Raw genomic sequence first — 20,888 nt, forward strand, 5'->3', positions numbered from 1 at the left:
CTGGATTATGTCAGTGGCAACTATTATTACTTGTTTACTGTTATCACTAACATGAGCCGCTATAAGATTAGACACTTTATATCTACAGTATGGGCATATCAGTCGGATCGGCGGTGCGACATAGCGCTGTCCCCTTAAACCCCTTCTTTCTCCTCTCACTTCTTTCATTTCATTTAATGGCTAAGATAACTCTTCTATCATCAGTTCACCTCACCCTCTCCCTCTCTTCTCTTCTCTGACAGTAAAGTAACGGTAGCCTATTGTATAGTGATCCATCAGACTACTGAAATGAACCTACAGTAAACCTTCTCGTAAAATTTGCACACGCCCACCCGCTCACACATGCACACGCACACGGACACGCACACACATTGTAACATTAATTTGCACATAGCAGTTAGTATCCAGTAGGGAACTGTTTCAGATTTGTCTCCTATTTTCCAGAGCTATTTTTAAGTCTTTTGGCAAAGTCTCAAGTCTAGTCCCATGTGTTTTTTTTAAAAAGATTTTTTATCATCACATTGTCATTTATTATTTCATTACATATATAGTAATTGAAAGAAACATTTTTGTCTCCCCCCCTCACACCCCTCTATATCATTGGTTATCCCAAGTCTTAATAATTAATCAGATGAACATAACCATTTATAATTGAGAGAGGTTGCTCCTAGGACAACTCTTTAGAAGCCCCAACCAATAACACATTTCTGGGTAGATTAGTGTTTGGTAGAATGATAAAGTGATTATGAGGTAGCCCCACAGGCAAAGGACTGCACTTTATTGCAGTTTATTGTTGTACTAAATGTAGGTCCTAGACCACACTACACTAACTAACTAATAGCTTACTATAAACATCTACTGCACCAGTGAACATTATTTATATTATTTTGTGATTTATTACGTGCTTCTTGTTCTTAACAAAGAAAACCATAATAAGAAATGCACCATTAAACTATACAGTAAAATAAGATAAAAAAATGTATAGTAAACAAAAAAACACACAGAAATCTATTATGCAAGAGGAAAATAGTGCTGATAATGTACATGCTGGGAAAGTATCATTTCCGTGAGCAAACTGTTTGGCCTTAAAGATCAGCTGAAATGAAAAATGTGTATTTCACACTTTAAGAGCATATCCGTGGTTATATCAAAAGGTTCTAAAAGTCCAATTACTTCTTGTCAAAGTAAAATGTGATGCGTGATTAGACGCAGTGTCTGATTCTGGGCCGAATGGCTCTACGGGCGCCATATTGGGAAGGCGGAGTTCATGAGAGGCAGCTTCGGAACTCGCCAGAACTTCACTGGAAGAAGAGACAAGGTTTGTTTGTGTACTTGGTATTGAGATTGGTTCATAACGAAGATGTGTTTGTGCGCTCGGGGAGCACATAGAGGATACCCAATATAGTATCGACAGAAATCATTTTATCTTATTGTTATAAGTTGTGTCTCAATTTTACAAATTGAGGCTTCACCACATCGCCAAACTATAAATTACAGCGTGGCAACACAGCAAAAGTTGTGCAAAACAGTTATCGTCCAGGGATTTTTGTTATTTTACTTTCAAGCCATGTAACACTTACGTGTTTCAGTACCATTAAATTATGGAACACAGACTGTCAGTATCTCAAACCAATTTCAAAGTATTTGTGTTTTTTTGTAAAAAAAAAAAAAAAACGAACAAAAAAAACCCTCAATGATGGTCAATTATTTCTTTTTTTTTAAAAAACAATTTCAAAATTGTTTTTCAAGTTCATAGCAATGGAAGTTTTTTGGTCCAAAAATATAATAATAAATATCTATTCCATTGTCAATTGTATTTATTTCATTGTGGTATTTCTTATTTAATGTTTGGACTAAAAAACATCCATAGATAGGCCCCGCTGTGCTCTGACTTTAATAGCATGATTGATGAGTATGTTGGATACAGACAGAAAAGGCAATTCTGCCATGTGGCCAGCATATTTCATGTATATTGTCTGTTTCAGTGAGTGACTATTGCTGTTATTTTGGTATGAAAATATGCATTTCAGCTGAAACTGGATCCATAACTCCATGTCTGGCACAAACTTAACCGCTTGAAAATTGGTTGAACGTTCAGGGAGTTATGATGATTTTAATAGTGGAGAGACTGCCTGCTTCAACGGACATAAATGCATTAGAAGGCTCGGATATAGACGGATTTCCTCGCGACGTCATCACAGAGCAGAATGCGCAATCTGCGCATGCCCGGGTGAAAGGCGCGTTCGAAAATACAGTCCTGAGCGGCAGTGAGCGCACTGGCCAATACAAACTAATGGGCGAGTGTGCTCCGGTGCGTAATTTCCAAACGCACCCATAGGCTTCCCCCTCCTCTGCGCGGTCATATTCCTCTCATGTTTACTAACAGGAAACCCGTCTATAGCTTTCCCAACATGGCGGCCGCGGAGACATGTCGCTCCAATGAACTGCAGTGGCCAATGAGGTATCTACGTTTATATATCTATAGCACCGACTGATTCAGTCAGTAAACAACCCACCACCACTGCTGTGATTAGCTGAGAAGCACACCCAGCCCGTTTCAATAGGAAATCAGTCATATGGCCATAAGAAAATCACAGCTGGTCTTTAAAGTTGCAGTTCACACATCCAAACTTGGTCAGAAATATAAATGTTTGATCAATAATGCCCCTGTGAAGTATTTTTCTCACCCAAAAAACATCTATAAAAGGAGCCAGCAGCTTAAAATGGCTATATCTCAATTGAAAAGAATTGAAGATAAAATATTTTTCAATTGATTGTGGTTTGTCTGGGCATGCTTAAGACCATACACAAACATCTTGGAAAATATGCCTTCCGGAAAGGCGTACATTTCAAGATGGCGTCCAAAATGGCGACCGGGAGCTTAATAGCCGTATATTATCTCAAATGCAGAAATGTATACAAAAGAGTTTTCCCAAACAGTACAAACCAATACAATATAAAAACCTAACAACTGTACAATTATAAATAAGACACCAGGCTTGACAAAGAAACCGTGCATTTCAATACATTTAGACCAAGAATTGATGTTCTTCAAACATCAAGAATGAAAGCAGGTTTTTGAATGTCGAAATGTCGAACGTGTCGCACTACGTGTCTCACAACGTTTTGAGCATTCATACTGACATTTTCTCTCACAAAATGTAAACAAGGAAGTGAATGTCAAATCACACATCTTTTTTTTCTCGATATTTTTGGGGTCTTTTTCTGTCTTTATTCATAGTTTTTTACAGTAGATATGGACAGAAAACAGGGGAAGAGGGATGGGAAGAGACATGCAGCAAAGACCGTCGGGAATGGGACTCGAACCCGCGGTGCGCGGCTGTCAGGCCATGAGTCTAGGTGCACGGGACCGCTGCACGCGCGGTCCGGGCCGAATCACACATCTCTGTGGTAATGGAGCTTACTTACCCATCAGAGTATTATGCAACATTTTATGAAGCGTCTGCAACATTTCATTTTTCAAGAGGTACTGGACACCGCCGGCGCAGCTCCTCCTTGACACATTTTTGTGTCATTTTGACATCACTTTCAGTCCAAGCTTAAATTGGCCGTAACTCTCCTCTTTTTCCAGATTCAACCCCTCGATCCCCACATGCCTCTCAGCTCACCTCGTCCCCTCATTAGCTCACCATGGTGCACTGCTGCAGATCATTGCCAATCAGACCCGGCCAGCTCACCTCATTCCCTCATTAACCCATTCAAACCGGGAACTGTGTAACCACTTTAACCATTATGTTATACTTTGGCTATTTTAGAAAAATCCTGAAAATGTGTGCAAATCTTTGAATATATATATATATATATATCTTTAAAGCAAACGTTTTTAACTCAAATCTTTGCTTCTGGGGGGTCCCTGGAACAACATATTTTGAGATGGGGGTCCGTGGCCAAATACATATCATTGTGGGGGTCCTTGACATGAAAAAGTTTGAGAACCACTGATTATAGCAACATACGTTTTTTCAAAAAACTGTTAGGATGTAGAAGAGATTAGTAGAACCCCAGAAGCAAAGATTTGAGTTAAAATGTTCGCTCTATAAATAAATTTAAAGATTTGCTAAAAAAAAAAAATTAGCAACAATGAGCTTGTGTATCTGCTATTTTTGAATAGCCCAAAGGAATCTAAAAATGTTCCCGGTCTTAACGGGTTAACTCCCCTGTATAAATAGCAGTCCATCTCCCTGTATTTGCCACCGCTGAGATTGTCTTGTCTGTTCGACCAAGGTCTCCAGCCTAATTCTGTCTCCTGACCTGCCCATTTGGACCCTGTCTGTTTAACCATGAACTTGGATTACCTGCCTGCACTCAGCTTGTTGGATTGTTTGCCTTGTGGACGTCTGATTACCGGGTTCTTTTCGATTATACATGCCCGACCCTTGTTGGATTGTTTGCCTCGTGGACAGGTTTACCTGCTTCTGACTTATTTGCCTGTCTGTTGATTCTGAGTTCAGTAAAAAACTCTGTTACCTGAACTTTACTGTGCTGGTTGTCATGCTTTTGCAGGCTCAAGTCTGTCTTCAAGTGTTACAGTTAAAGGGATAGTTCACCCAAAACAACACTTTTTTCCCCCTATCGACTAGTCTTGAATTCATGTATATTTATATATTTTTGTTGCATTCCATATGTTGCATTCCATATTCCTAAGCCAATAATTTGATGACCAGCGGAACGGTATAGGCAGCAGTTCCAGGAGGAGACACAAAGGAAACTCTTTGTGTCTCCTACCGGAACCGCTGCCGGTCATCAAATTATTGGCTTAGGAATGTTTCAAAAACAAAAGAAATATCCATGAATTCAAGTCTCCATGGGGTGACTAAACAATAGAAAACAAATATTGTTTTTGGTGAACTATCCCTTTAAGATAGTCATTATTGAGAAATATACAATCACCATGAAGATGTTGAATTCTCAATAACTGCTCTCTGTACATTATCCTGCTTATTACATACTTAATAAAAATAATAATTATTCATTTAAAGCAATGTTTCCCAACCTGGGGTGAGGCCATGTCTGTTAAGAGTTATAGTCCAAAATATTAAACGTTGCGCATCTCACATCATTGTGAACCACACTAATAAAACTGTTTGAACAATTGCGGAAATACATGTTTCAAACATGGCTGCAAGGGCATAATGTTACAGTATGTGTGTTAGATTACAGTACGTAATGTTTTATGATACTGTTGATGATCAAAATAAACTGTTGTTCTAAAATGCATACAGTAAGAACTTTCAAAAAGCAAGGCCACAAGTTAACCACTAGGCTACACTTTGTAAATACAATCTACAGTATCTAAACCAGTGGTTCTCAAAGTGGGGTCCGAGGACCCCCAGGGGTACTTGAGGGGGTTCCAGGGGGTCCCCAGCTAAATGATGGACAGGGACCAAATGGACCCTTATGGGTCTGTAACTCTAAGAGTGTACAAATGGAACCAAATGGACCCTAACGGGTCCATTTGGTTCCATTTGTACACTCTCAGAGTTACAGTAAATTAACATTGACTTTACAATATGAATTGGGGTCCCAGAGACGTACATGTCATTAAATGGGGGTCTGTAGCCTAATGCATGTCAAGCTGGGGGTCCTTGAAATTAAAATGGTTGAAATCAATGCTAGAGAGCCGTAAAAATCTTCTCATATGGGGGTCATATTTGGCTTATCTTCTCAAATGGGGGTCCGCGGTCTAATAAGTGTCTATTTGGGGGTCCTTGGCACGAAAAAGTTTGAGAACCACTGATCTAAACTACTGTATTTAAAATGCTTCTTTTCAAGCCATCTACTCTCCTATAAGAAAATATGCTGTATTTGATATTAAAACAGAACCAACATCTAATAAAAACTGAAAACATATGGTCATAACAACAAAAACTTCAATTACGTCCTGCAGCCATGGAAAAACTGTCCCAAAACCAAAACTAACCGACTTGACATTGATGGAAGGGCAGACGTTTTGGCTTAATAATTCACATATTTATTCCAAGAAGGCACACATCACCAAAGTTTAGAGCAGACATTTTCTGAGGCGCTGGCTCTGTCAAGTGTGTGAATAATTGAGAGCAACATCTGCTTCAGAGTGCAGTGCGCCCCCATTGTGAAATTCCCCGAAAATAATCCTCTCAGCTTGCATTCTGCTGAGAAAATGTTATGCGGGTGAGTTTTATGGTGACTCCTAAAGAGGCCACGTGTTGAACTGTCATTTGAGGTCAGCAGCGTTCTGTTACATTTACCTGTACTTAAGCACAATTTTGAGGTATTTTTTACTTTACTGGAGTATTTCCAATGTTCAATACTTTTATTCCACTGCATCTCAGAGGCACATACTGTATAGTGCTTTTACTCCACTACAATTATTTGAAAACTTTAGTTACTAGTTACTTTGTAGATTTTGATTATTATTACAAAAGATATTAGCCACTTCAGCCGTGTATACATTTCGGCCATTTGAAAATAGCCGATCTACAAGCTCACAACGCGTCGCGATGCGACACATTGTGAGCTTGTAGATCTGCTATTTTCAAAAGATCTTTATACATTTGAAAACTTGTAATGGGACTTTCTGCATAATGAGTTCTTTTACTTTTGGTACTTTAGGTACATTTTGATGCATTTTGGATTGCGGACTTTTACTTGTAACAGAGTATTTCTACATTGCAGTATTGATACTTTTAGGGCAACAATAACAATGAGGTGCAGATGAGTGGATGAGGGTCTCCTCCTTACACCTGAGTGCTTCACTCTTAAGGTGAAGTCTTCCGTACAAAGTGGCCGTAGACGGGTTTTCGCGTGCGTCGGGGGTGAGGAACGGTCGAACGTTCTTTATTCCTCCTCCTAGTTTAGTTTGATAGGTTCTCTTATGTTGAATGCAGGCCAATAGGCCTATATACCTATTCATCCTCTAGATGGCAGTTGCATGTAGCTCCCCCACAATGCAACGCAAATGTGTCCAAATGGCAAATGGACACTAATAATACTTTTGGATAAATCAAAGTGACTACGCCACTCTCTTTAAGGGGAGAGACCCTGAATCAACTTCGCATTTACTCTGTTACTGTTAGAAATGTTGATTAGGCAGAATTTAATATGCCAGCCCTGCAGTTGAGATTCCAAGAAGCACCAACATATAACCAACTAACACAAAGTCGCCATAAACTTTTATATTATGTATTTTGGATCTTCTCAGTGAGATGTCTCCAGTCTCCTGTGTGTAACTGCTGGTGTAGAATGGGTGAAAGTCTCCACCGTGTCTGCGTTTGCTCTGGCAGTGTACAAATATACAGAACCAAATGGACCCAGACGTTCCGTAAACACACACATAAATAATATAGCACTGTGCAGTAGGGGGTGAAACTCAAGTTTTGTTTTTGTCTAGTTTGGGACTTTTTGTATTTATTTTTTATTTTTGTTTGACTTTCATTGTGTGTTTTGCTCAATAAACAGCTAATATACATGCTAGCACAGCTAGTCTACATGCTAGCGCAGCTAGCCTACATAATAGCGCAACTAGCCTACACGCTAGCTTGCTTCATGAGAGTTTTATTAAGTTATGTTTTTCTACCCACGTCCTTCACTTCCATTTCCCTCTTTCTTGGAGAAAGAGGGATCAGAGGAAAACCATTTTCTCACTACTGCCAAAATGTTGCCACGGGTACTTTTTGCGAACGTACTGTGAACGCACGTCGGGTTGAGTTCAGTCCGCACTGGCGGACGGATAGTACATTTGACGGACAAAACGCTCCTCCGCTCCTGTTGTCTGCCCACGGGTCTTACGGAGACCTTGTACGGGCCTTTACACAGAGAGACAGACACGCACAGACATCCCCATGTGCATACGTAACAATAAAAAGGCTAGAGCATATATGTAGGCCTATAATACACCGGCCCGTGCACACACACACACTACAGACCCCACTATGAATGGTAAATTACAGTACTGTATCTTCATTTCTAAAGCGCCAATTATTCAAAGCATTTTATATCTGTTACATTCATCCATTCACACGCCGACAGGAGGCAACCATGCAAGGAACCAACCTGCTCATGGGAAGCAGTTAGGGGTTCAACATTATGCCAGTAGGAGCCGCTCTATCTCCTGGGCCATACTGCCGCCCCATCAGACATATTATGCCATCTCTTGCTACATCCCTGCTCATTCTTTTTGACCTAATGGGGTCTACAGCATGTGTACTGCCATTAGCTGGACTTATCCTTGGCAGCAGCACAAGCGTAAAGTAGTCCATGATGAAGGGTTTCGAACAACAAGAGACCATTCAACAAAGAGCAACCCAGAGGATCAAAGACACCTGAGCCGTGTTCACTTTGTGCTCAGAGCCCTTTGTACCTCTTAGCGCTCCCTAAAGACCACGTCTTCCTGCACCTTCATCTCAGGAATCAGGCTCTCTGTTAATCCATTAAGACCGAGATGAAAACGCATCTGTGTAATTTTAAGATTTCTTTGGCTATTCAACAATAGCAGATATACAACACAACACTTGTAGATCTGCTATTTTACTGCTATTTTTTTTTAAATTGTGGAAATTCTGTGCAAATCTTTGAATATACGTTTTAAAGTGAACATTTTTAACTCTGATCTTTGCTTCTGGTCCGTGGCCAAATACATATAATTTTGGGAGTCCTTGACCCCCAAAATGATATGTATTTGGCCTTGAAGTTGGAGCACCACTGATATAGCAACATACTGTTAGGATTTAGAAATGTTTTAGATATGTATGTGGCTGCGGACCGCCATCTCAAAATGTTTTGTTCCAGGGACCCCCCAGAAGCAAAGATTTGAGTTACAAATGTTGGCTTCAAAATAATATATATTCAAAGATTTGCACACATGTTCAAGATTTTTCAAAAATAGCAGATCTACAAGCTCGTAGCGCGGCACTCTGTGCCGCGCTATGAGCTTGTATATCTGCTATTTTTGAATAGCCAAAGCAATTTAAAATAACACGGATGCGTTCCCGGATTGAAAGGGTTAATGTTTCGGCTCTCGGTCTCTGTTCCTCGCCGCCCTTCTGTCTCACACTCCAAAATACTCTCTCTGCTCTGTGGGCCATTACAGACATGCATCTGTAACACGGCAGGTTGGGTTTGGCGTAGATAGAGGTATAGAGAGAGGCTGAAGAACAATGCTGCTGCATATGGTTAATCCATGGCACTATCTGGAGGAAGTAGTAGTAGTAGTAGTAGTCACAAACTGCTGACTGGATGGTGACCCATATCGATGCGTTTCATCATACCTGTCAAAGTGCCCTTGATCAAGGCACTGGTCGTCCAACTGCACAGTGAAATCTAGCCCCATTTGGAGCCTACGCTACCGCTCTGAGACGAGGACCCACGCAGCTCGGTGCCGTTTGAGCGGGAAAACCATGTTTTCCCAATGCAATCTTACGGGAGCAGTACTGCGCATGCGGACGGGGCGTCGACTGGCTACAGGCTGACATTTTAAGCGATTAAAACGCTTATTTTAGGTAAAACAAAGGTAAAACATCTGAGAGCAGGGCAGAAAACCTTTACTTTTTGGATACGATGTGCGGAAAATGGTAAGAATCATGCATAGTGGAAAATATTCGAAAATGTCCCGCTCAAACGGCACCGAGCTGCGTGGAACCTCATCTCGGAGCTATAGCGGAGGGAGAGGTTCCGATTGGAGCTAAGTAAAATCCTGCGTTAATGGAACACTGAGAGTGTAAAAATGGTGCCATAAGGGGTGGAGCCTGCTGGAAGAAGAATTCCAGTTACCGTTTACACACACACACACACACACACACACACACACACACACACACACACACACACACACACACACACACACACACACACACACACACACACACACACACACACACACACACACACACACACACAAAGGACTGTAATGAAGGAGTTGGATTTAATAAGCTAACCATCCTTAAATACAAAGCACTGTATGGCACTCAACGATCAGTGACATTTGAGTCAGATATATTTAATTAAAAGTTTTGACTACTGTATTGTTAATGAAATACCCTCTTTGTCGTACTCTTGACATAACTTGAAAGAAGAAAACTTAGAAATAAGACAACAAAGATTATACTTTTGAAAATAAATGCTTGATCTTCCACAGAAACCAGCTATTAGTCCTAATTACTTGCAAGTAAATGCAAGTGCATTTTGAAAAAAGTTCAGATCATTAAAGAAATGTTCTTTCACACATCTGTTCTTGCATAGTTCTCGCAAAGGGTAGCCAGATGAAATGACACATAAAACACTAATGTCTTGTTAATGAGCAAGACGCTGTCGCTCTGGAGAACCAGAAGACAGCTGATAAAAGAGCTTTTAGGAGAAAACTAAACCACAGGGAGTTAAACGCTAGGTACTCATGTTACTCACGGCAACAACTTCATCAGGTTTGTCTCAGAGGGCCTCCAATAGAGGGAGAGAACAGGTTGTTGACATTACTTTGACAGAGATTACTTTTATCTGCACACACACCTCCATGCTACAGAAGCACAGCCATGTTTGGGTGCACATACAGTACACTATTGGTTCTCAAAGTGGGGTCCGGGGACCCCCAGGGGTACTTGAGGGGGTTCCAGGGGGTCCCCAGCTAAATGATGGATAGGAACCAAATGGACCCGGGTCTGTAACTCTGAGAGTGTGCAAATGGAACCAAATGGACCCTAACGGGTCCATTTGGTTCCATTTGTACACTCTCAGAGTTAAATTAACATTGATTTTACAATATGAATTGGGGTCCCAGGGATATAAATGCCATTATATGGGGGTCCGTAGCCTAATGCATGTCAAACTGGGGGTCCTTGAAATTAAAATGGTTGAGAATCTCTGCTAGAGCCGTAAAAATCTTCTCTTATTGGGGTCCCTGGCTTATCTTTTCAAATGGGGGTCCGCGGGCTACTAAGTGTCAATTTGGGGGTCCTTGACATGAAAAAGTTTGAGAACCACTGCAGTACACACACTCACACACACACACACACACACACACACACACACACACACACACACACACACACACACACACACACACACACACACACACTGCACTGTATGGCTAGCGTTTGATCTGACCCGTAGCATACAGCCTGCTTTGCATCTCTATTACAATTTTTCCACAATTGCTACAACACTAAAACCATTCTAAACCCATTCTATACCCATTCTAAACCCATTCTAAACCCATTTGTCAAAGCAATCACTCTTTTGGTAAAACCTTAAACACTGTTCAGGTAGTTAGGACACAATTTGCAAATCTCATCGGCTCTTCTTGCAAAACTCTGAACACATTCTCACACTGTGATGCGCTGTGTTGCAAAATGGTAAAACATGGGCGGCAAAGGTTAAACTCAACTACAACACCGTTTTGCCATCATTTACACAACAGCTCAAACATTGTTCACACTTGTTTTTAATGATGTGATCAAACCAATTGGACAGAATACAGTATAAGCCAGTTCAGAATGCACAGCATGTGTGGACTGTTGATACCAACAATGGGTGGAAACAATCTGAGAGGCAGAGGTGGAAGATTTTTTTATCCCGTTTGAATTGTTGGTTTGTGCATGAGCAGCTCATTCTGTCCATGTGGTGGTTTGAGACAATATCATCCTTACACCGTACTACTGTCCAGATGTGTCAAACATCAACCAGCGATTCATAAATGTTTGTCTTCCATGCACAGAGCCCTTTTCTCAAACCTATAAAATATTTTTTTTCTCTGTGTGGTGGTGGAAGGTCTAAGTGAAAAACATATACAGTACCAGGGAAAAACTCTTACAGGCAAAGGTATTGACCTGTGGTGACAAACGTGTAGGTGCGGAGTCTCGTCTACGCTGGATCCGATACGCCAGAGCAGTGGTTCTAAACCAGTGGTCTGGGGACCCCCAGTGGTCCTTGAGGGGGTACCAGGGGGTCCCCAGCAAATTGTGTTAACATAGCGTCTATCATTTAACCACTTTAACCATATTTTATACTTTGGCTATTCAAAAATAGCAGTTATACAAGCTCATATGAGCTTGTAGATCTGCTATTTTTGAAAAATCTTGAAAATGTGGATTTATTTTTGTTTTCGTGGCATTCCTAAGCCAATAATTTGATTCCCGTCTCCTACCGGCCAATGTATCCGGTAGGAGACACTAAGAAGATTATTTGTGTCTCCTACCGGATACACACCCGGTCATCAAATTATTGGTTTAGGAATGCCACAAAAACAAAAATAAATCCATTAATTCGAGGCTTCATGGGGTGTGCAATTGATAGAAAATAAGTCATTTTTTGGGTGAACTCCTCCTTTAAGGCCGGGTAGCGGACCCATTTGTATGGGTCGTGACTTGCAAGTAAATATATATATTTCTTCTTATTTAAAAAAAATTATATTTAAAAAGATTTTCAATTTCTTTTTTCATTTTTTCCCCCACAATTATTCAGACAAAATCTAAATTCCATAAAAAAATACATTTAAAAATGTTTTTACCTTTTCTAGAAGTAGTGAAAATAGCCGATCTAAGCTCACAACACGTCGCGATGCGACGTGTTGTGAGCTTGTAGATCGGCTATTTTCACTAGTTTTGCGTCCCGGGAAGACATCAAATTTCTCTTTTGGGTCACGACCAAAAGATTTTGGGAACCACTGGGTTATATATATATATGTTGTATTATTATATATATTGTGAGGTTAGGGTTAGGTTTAGGCATAACCATGCCCACCTGGGCGAAACACCAAAGAAAGAGGGAGTCCCGTGGAAAAGGGCCAGTATAGTACACATCTCCATAGAGTGCAGTAGAAGGGACAGAGAACACCACTCGGTTCTTTGAATGCTGTAATCAGTGGCGGACTGTTGATTGGGCCTCATCAGTAACAAGCACTGTGCCAGGGCCCTTTGAAGGCAACCCCCCCAAAAAAAACCTCTGAGCTTCTTTGGACGTATCAGTTCACAGCAATCCCAGCTAATTTAGCTCATTGTTGTGAAGAATCAATGAATATTCATTCTATACTGTTACTGCATGAGGAAAAGAGAGGGGGAACAATATGCACGCACGTGCACGCACACACATGCGCGCGCACACACAGCCTTAATTTTTACCGCTTCACAGCAAATACAAAGGAGGCAGAAGAGAAAGGAGGAGAGAGGAGAAGGAAGGAGGGGAGGAGGAGGAGAAGAGGAGCGAGAGAGGGGAGGTAAAAGTTGCACTGTCAAGCTTAGTTCCACATCAGTTGGATTCCATTGATTTTTACCCTCCTCATCCTTCTCTTTCTCTTTATCCATTTCTCTTTCTCCTCATCATTCCAGCTTTCAGATGTAATTGGATGCCCTCGCTGTAAAACTATATGGGTTTGATTGCCAATCATGATCAGAAATAATAAGCTGTAGAACCAAAGAACTTACATTGATTACATTGGCTTCTGTACTTTTTTTGGTAGAGCTGAGCAGTTGAAAGAGGCAGAGCTGCCAGCAAACCAATGGTACTTGACCTTATCTACTTTATCTGTACTAGACCATACCCGTAGGGGGATATGAGCACCCAAAGTGTGCAGTTTGGCTTATGCGCTGAGAACAGACAGTTTATCAGGGATCGAAAGTGAGTGTGTACTGTGTAGTGCAGTGGTTCTCCAACTTTTTCATGTCAAGGACCCCCAAATTGACACTTGTTAGCCCGCGGAGCCCCATTTGAAAATATATGCCAGGGACCCCCATAAGAGAAGATTTTTTTACGGCAGTGAATCTCAACCATTTTAATTTCAAGGACCCTCAGTTTGACATGCATTAGGGCTACGGACCCCCATTTAATGGCATTTCTATCTCTTGGACCCCAGTTTATATCGTAAAATCTATGTTAATTTAACTCTGAGAGTGTACTAATGGAACCAAATGGACCCGTTAGAGTCCATTTGGTTCCATTTGTACGCTCTCAGAGTTGCAGACCCATAAGGGTCCATTTGGTGCCTAATCTATCATTTAGCTGGGGACCTCCTGGAACTCCCTCAAGGACCCCTGGGGGTCCCCGGACCCCACTTTGAGAACCAATGGTGTAGTGTGTACACACACACGCACATCCCGGCGTGGAGTGACAGAACACACACAAACACCCGCGCACGCATATACAGATCTAACAGGTGGCGCCGTCCCCCGTCGGCCGTCGCCAACACACACACGGGCGTCGCGCAAACACAAATAATGTACATTGTGACACGTGCCTCCCCAACGTGCATGCGCACGTGCGTGTCCACGCATACACGGCCGTGGACCCAAGTTGTGGTGCGATCATCTCCCCCCCCACCCACACACACCCACACACACACCACGGAGCCACGATGCAGAATGAAATGTGGCTCCCTGGCGTTGCCATGTTAGTGCATCCTTATTTGTTCCATTTAACCCGTTTTCTACCTCTTTCCCTTTGCTCTCATTCTATCGTTGTCCTCTCTCTTCTCACGGAATACTTCATAACAATGGAGCTTGCGCAAAGAATTTCACCCTCTGCTTTACACCTGCAAATCCATGAAAAAAATATTCAGATTCTGTCCCCCAGGACCTGCGCAATGGCAAATCCCATGTGAGGAGATTTGATGCCAACCTCCTGGACACCCCTCAGGACAAATAAGCGAACCTGGGGTGACAGGGCCAGGGACGTCACAGGCTCTCAGAAGGTGGGGGGGATGGACTTTCGGTGGACTATTACTATACCCCTTATTTTACACTTTGGCTATTCAAAAATAGCAGATATACAAGCTCATAGCGCGGCACCGAGTGCCGCGCTATGAGCTTGTAGATCTGCTATTTTTGAAAAACCTGAAAAACATTTGTAACTGTCAAATGTAAACAAATTTTGTATTTTCAAAATTTTGCGTTTTTTGGGCGGATTTTGTTAGTTTTTTTTTCGTGTTTTGGTTACTTTATTTCGGTTTTAGGGTTAGGGTTAGGTTATGTCATTCTTATTTTTGCCTGATTTTACCAATTTATTATCAAAAGAAATGTTTAGGGTTGTCCGATATTGGCTTTTTTACCGATAACCGATATACCGATATTGTCCAACTCTTAATTACCGATACCGATATCAACCGATACCGATATATGCGGGGATTATTGTGATTATGGTAAGCTCAAATTTCATATCACACACACCATATACAGTAAGAACTCCTGTAACTTATTTATAAAGCAAAAAAAAAAAAAAAAAAAAAAAAAAAATTTTTTTTTTTTCAAAAACCGATACCGATATTTTCCCGATATCAATTTTTATGCTAATATCGGCCGATAATATCGGGAGGCCGATAATATCGGACATCCCTAGAAATGTTTTTATTTTTTATTTTTTCAAAAAGTCGGGGGGGTATGAAATCACGGATCTGTGAGAGTGAAGGTGTCGCGTCGTACGCACAGTGAATGGCCGTGACGCCCCTGGACAGGGCCTTCTCGGCGGCTGCCCTCTCACCGGGGAACTCACTCCCAGCTCACATCAGAGCTGCCCCCACCCTCAACCATGTTTAAAACCACACTCAAAACCCACCTTTTCAGACTTCAGCATTCACAACACAGTCTCACAAATGTGTCAAGGACAAAATGGTGCAACTGTTTGGATGAGTCGGAAAGAGAAGAAAACCCCGGAATTACCTGACCTTTAGCCTACACCTACTTACATGACAGACCATTATGATGACATTGCCCTAGCCATGAATGCCCTGAACGATGTCAAAGAAGAAGATGACAAACTGTGAGGCCACACACATCATGACAGATTACCATAATAAAGTGGAAAAACCCATGGGAGCTAAGTGACAACCCCATGGGAGCTAGGTGATGTGCGAGCAATCTCTCCCCATGATACGCCCATGAAACAAAATACACCCCTACATGAAAAGGCAGTCGAGGACAGAGTGAGGGACCTTCCTCGATTCTAAGATCCAATCTAGTATCATTTTAGAATGAGAGTCTTGTGAATTATACAGGACGCTAGCAATGCTATTCCTTCTTCTATATCTATATCTGTATGACTGTATCTATATAGCTGTGTATTTATACCCTGCACCATATCTTCCAAATAAAAGGGAAGGTTTTCTCCCAGGTGTCAAGTTCCGGTTTCCAATACTTAAAGCTTAAAGGTGTAACTGAATTGGGTATGGCATTAATATGTTTGATAGAAATGATAGGGGAAGGTTTAAACACCATAATGTAGCGTTTAAACCTAATATTATTATCCCCGCCAAGGCCGTAAGGCCTAAGGCGAGGGATTATATTTTCACTCCCGTGAGTCCTTCTGTCCATCCATCTGTAAACAGCTAATCTCGGGCACAGCTGGATCGATCTGCGTGAAATTTCGCACGTAGACTCCTGGGAGGCCAAGGAAGAACTGGCCTGTTATAGCACTACAATGTTTGCTAAAGGATTGTGGTTGCTCCAAGAGATTTTGTCCAAATCTCATGCACATCGGTAGACATCTCTGTAGTCATGTGATCAATTTTTCATATTCCATTCTGATACGGCTATGATTGGCCTCCAAACTTTGCGGTAGTGGCCTGTTTTGCATAAAATGCCACAAATCATTGCCGGATTGCCTTGAAACTTTGCACACTCATTCCGACTAGGCCAAGGAAGAACTGACACATTTCTCAAATCAGCCTTATGGAGGCACAATAACAGTCTGTTTCACGTTTTGGCCAATAACTCTTGAACCATAGCTTGTATAGTCAAACTTTTTTCTCCCGGATTCCTTGGATCATGATGCAATAGGCCACGCCATTTTCGTTTTTTTTGCCCAGCCCAATAGGAGATGGCAGTTGATTAAGCTGGGCTCTGCTTTAAACTGAGCCATACGCCAAAGTCATACTGTATGCATAATAGTAATCAAAATTACAATGTCTCTGAATGACGTGACAGAACTACATGAAACAATTTTAAAAGAAAGAAAAGGCAAAGACAAAAAAATATATATTATGTACAGTATATGAATCATTCTTCATATACTGTACATAATATAGACAAAAGCATTTGATCTCAGGCTATGATAAAAAAAAAATCACACCCAGTGTGAAGTGGGCGGTGTGTGGTCATCACAGTGGTCATCACAGTGATGGGTGACTCACTTTAAAAAAAACATAAATGTGTTTTTTTCTATTTAGTGCATAGTCCTATTTATAGGGCTATGCACATGTGTCATGTGTTTCGCTAGCCAATCACAGTCCTGAATAGTCAGCCAATAGAGTCAGCCAATCACATTGCAGCTAGTGGTCATCACAGTGATGGAAGCTCACTTAAAGAAAAGTATAGATTTGCAATGAATGTGTAGGGGCTAGGGGTGTACAATGGGTGGCCAATCACGGTGCAGGGTTAGGGGGGTACAATGGTGGCCAATCACAGTGCAGCGAATGTCGATGTCCAAACCTCACATATAGGGGCGGTTACACCGCCCAAAAAAGCAGTATGTGCTATAAAGAAGCACTGTACAGAAAAGTTAAAGAGATAAAAAATGTGGCCAAATTGCAGCCCAAAAGCATTCACACATTCCAGTGGACACCGGACATGCAATGCCAAAAAGCAATCTAGTGGACACTGGAAACGTCATGCCAAAAATCTATTGAGTGGACACTGGAAAATGCCAATGTAAAAAAAAAGTATTTTAGTCTTTGTGAAACAGCCAGACAGCCTTTTTAGTGTGATGATGACATACTGACATTAACCATAGGGCTGCACATCCCTTTGACAATCTAATATATCATTTTCTAACTCAGCCATGTTGAATTGATCTTGGCTTGTTGACATTCATCAGAGAGGCTCCAGCACTCTGACAGCCAAATTGGACAAAAACTGCGGGTGTGTTCCCGACTTGACATTGTAAAGTTTATTTCAGCCTCTATTTATTTACCCTTCAGCTATCAACTAAGCACATTAACCCTTTAAGACCGGGAACGCATCTACAAGCTCATAGCGCAGCACCGAGTGCCACGCTATGAGCTTGTATATCTGATATTTTTTGAAAAATCATGAAAATGTGTGCAAATCTTTGAATATTTTTTTTGTTAAGCGATTTTTTTTACTCAAATCTTTGCTTGTGGGGATTCTACAAATCTCTTCTCTTTTTTGAAAAAGCTTGTGTTGCTACAGTATATCAGTGGTTCTCAAACTTTTTTCATGTCAAGGACCCCCAAAATTGTATGTATTATCTCCCCCATCTCAAAATATTTTGTTCCAGGGACCCCCCAGAAGCAAAGATTTGAGTTAAATTGTTCGCTTTAAAAAGATATATTATATATTCAATGATTTGCACAAATTTTCAAAAAATAGCCCAAATAAATCTTAAAATGACACAGATGCGTCCCAGGTCTTAACGGATTAAACAAGCAAATTGTGCTCTCCTGCCCCCCCCCCCCCCCCCAAAAAAAAAACATAATTCTCCACTGGCTGAGCCGCACTGATACACACACACACTCACACCTGCAAGCTGTACCGTTTGTTTTCCTTTTGTTTTCTTCAGGGGGTTTTGTTTTCAGGGTGAAATCGACTGAGAACACATGTTCCTTTTTCAGCGACACCCTCTTCACACTTGTATAGCTCTCTCATATATTCCACACCTGGGAGCTGCCCGGTAACACAGCCACACAGTCACCTAGCTGCTTTCAGCTGCTGAGCAGCTCCACTGGAGCAGTCAAGGGGAGCTTTTGTGTGAGGGTACGTTACTGGTCATTTTTTTGAAGGACAAGGGAGGGTTACCTGTCACTTCAGCCACAGAATATTTTCCCAGTTGAGTGAGAGATTTTTGGCTGGACCCACGGGCCATCAGTGGTGGAAAAAGTACTCACAAAAATCAAAATGTACTTAAAGTACTAAAAGTAAAAGTATTAAAATGTCTTGTAGATCGACTATTTTCAAATAGCCGATGTATAAAATAGGGCTAAAGTGGTTCACGTATGTTTTATAATGTAATAATGTAGATCTGCAAAGTAACTAGTAACTAAAGTTTTCAAATCATTGTAGTGGAGTAAAAGTACAATATTTGCCTCTGAGATGTAGTGGAGTAGAAGTAAAAGTATTGAACATTGGAAATACTCCAGTAAAGTGAAAGTAACTCAAAATTGCACTTAAGTACAATACTTGAGTAAACGTACTTAGTTACTTTACACCACTGCGGGCCATCCCTGTACCAACGTCACAGACTGACTGATTGATATCAAACATCCCCTGTGCTAGGACCCTGCAGCATTTATTTTGGAGCGGTATACTTCCGTGGTTTGGTTTTTAACTGGATTCTGGCATTCACAGTTCTAAAAGACAATAGACAGATGCTGTAATGACAACGGAGCTACCAAAGGTATCGCTAAAATACACAGTATGACTTTGACAATCTATATATGTAACCAAATTGAGCTACACCTTTAATGTAATATGTGCATGCTATCTGTGTGGAATTAATGTCTGATTCACTAGGGCAGCATCAACAGTAATAATTACACCATTCAGCTGCACCTAATTATTACCTAATTAGTAATTATATGGTGTAAAGATAATCTGTAGACATGAACCCCTCAACCAGTTCAGGAATGAAAATAAAATCAATATCAATAGAAGTTTTGTGACCGTTGCTCAAGTCAATGCATTAAGAGACACAAAACAAACTCATGATGGTGTCAAAGACAGATATAGGACAGAAAAAGACAAACAAAAGGAAATGTTGCTTATAAATTATAACAACATTGCAAGCCATCACAACCAGTGGTTTGACCACCGCAGAGAGCTGACCAGTAAGCGCTCATATAAGAGAGCTGGGGGAGGTTATAGGCAGGATGGCAAAGATACTGCTGGCAAAGATACTGCTGACTCCCTAGAACAGTGGTTCTCAACCAGTGGTCCGGGGACCACCAGTGGTCCTTGGGGGGGTACCAGGGGGTCCCCAGCAAAATTAGTTAACATAGCGTCACAATCATTTCAACCACGTAGCTTTGGCTATTCAAAAATAGCAAATCTACAAGCTCATAGCGCGGCACTCGGTGCCGCACTATGAGCTTGTAGATTTGCTATTTTTGAGAAATCTTGAAAATGCGTGCATTTCTTTGACTATACATATTTTTTAAAGCAAACATTTTTAACTCAAATCTTTGCTTCTGGGGGTCCCTGGCTCAACAAAAAAAAATCAGATGGGGGGTCCGCGGCCAAATGTATATCAATTTAAGGGTCCTTGGCTTTATATGAAAAAGGTTGAAAACAACTGCCCCTAGAACAGTGTTTGCGATTTCATGCCTTTGGATTACAGGTGACTTTTAACATTCATTGAATGTGAGTTTTCTGTTCCTGAAAAAGTTAATTGACAGAAGGCCTATACGTGAGTGCATGCAATCTGTGGCTCCAATAACGGTGCAACTTTGAGGCCTGTCTCCTTCTTGCTGCCATTACTGCTGCTGCCACCTACCCCCCCACCACAATCCTTCCTATAAATAGCACAATAAAAAAAACATTCCCATCTTTACATGGGTGAGTGACACACTCCCGTAGGTCACTAGTCACATCCCATGGGCCGGAAGGATATACATATATATACAGTACCATATGTCATATAAATGTATGTCTAAGCTCTCTCTTGGTTGTGTTGGTTTATGTTCCCTGTGGAGTTGTGTGTGTGATTGTGCATTATGCTGCCTGTGCACGCGTGTCATTTGTGGATGCACAAATAATGGGCTTGAGTGTGTGCAGTCCTTTGCATTAGCATTAACCCATTTAGACCGGGAAAGAATTGTGTGAAAAGTGTCATTTTTTAGATTTATTTGGCTATTCAAAAATAGCAGATCTACAAGCTTGTAGTTCTGCAATTTTTGTTTTAATCATGAAAATGTGTGCACATTTTTGAATATATATTTTTCAAATCGAACATTTGTAACT

General features: G+C 41.1%; 1 protein-coding gene across 4 annotated transcripts in view; it reads right to left on the reverse strand.

The window, feature by feature from the left end:
* Positions 1-20,888, reverse strand: part of naaladl2 (N-acetylated alpha-linked acidic dipeptidase like 2) — a 499,162-nt gene that overhangs the window by 91,804 nt on the left and 386,470 nt on the right. The gene's annotated exons all lie outside the window — the stretch shown is intronic.

The sequence above is a fragment of the Gymnoscopelus microlampas genome (assembly GCF_963454915.1).
Source record: "Gymnoscopelus microlampas genome assembly, chromosome: 9".
Lineage (NCBI taxonomy): Eukaryota > Metazoa > Chordata > Actinopteri > Myctophiformes > Myctophidae > Gymnoscopelus > Gymnoscopelus microlampas.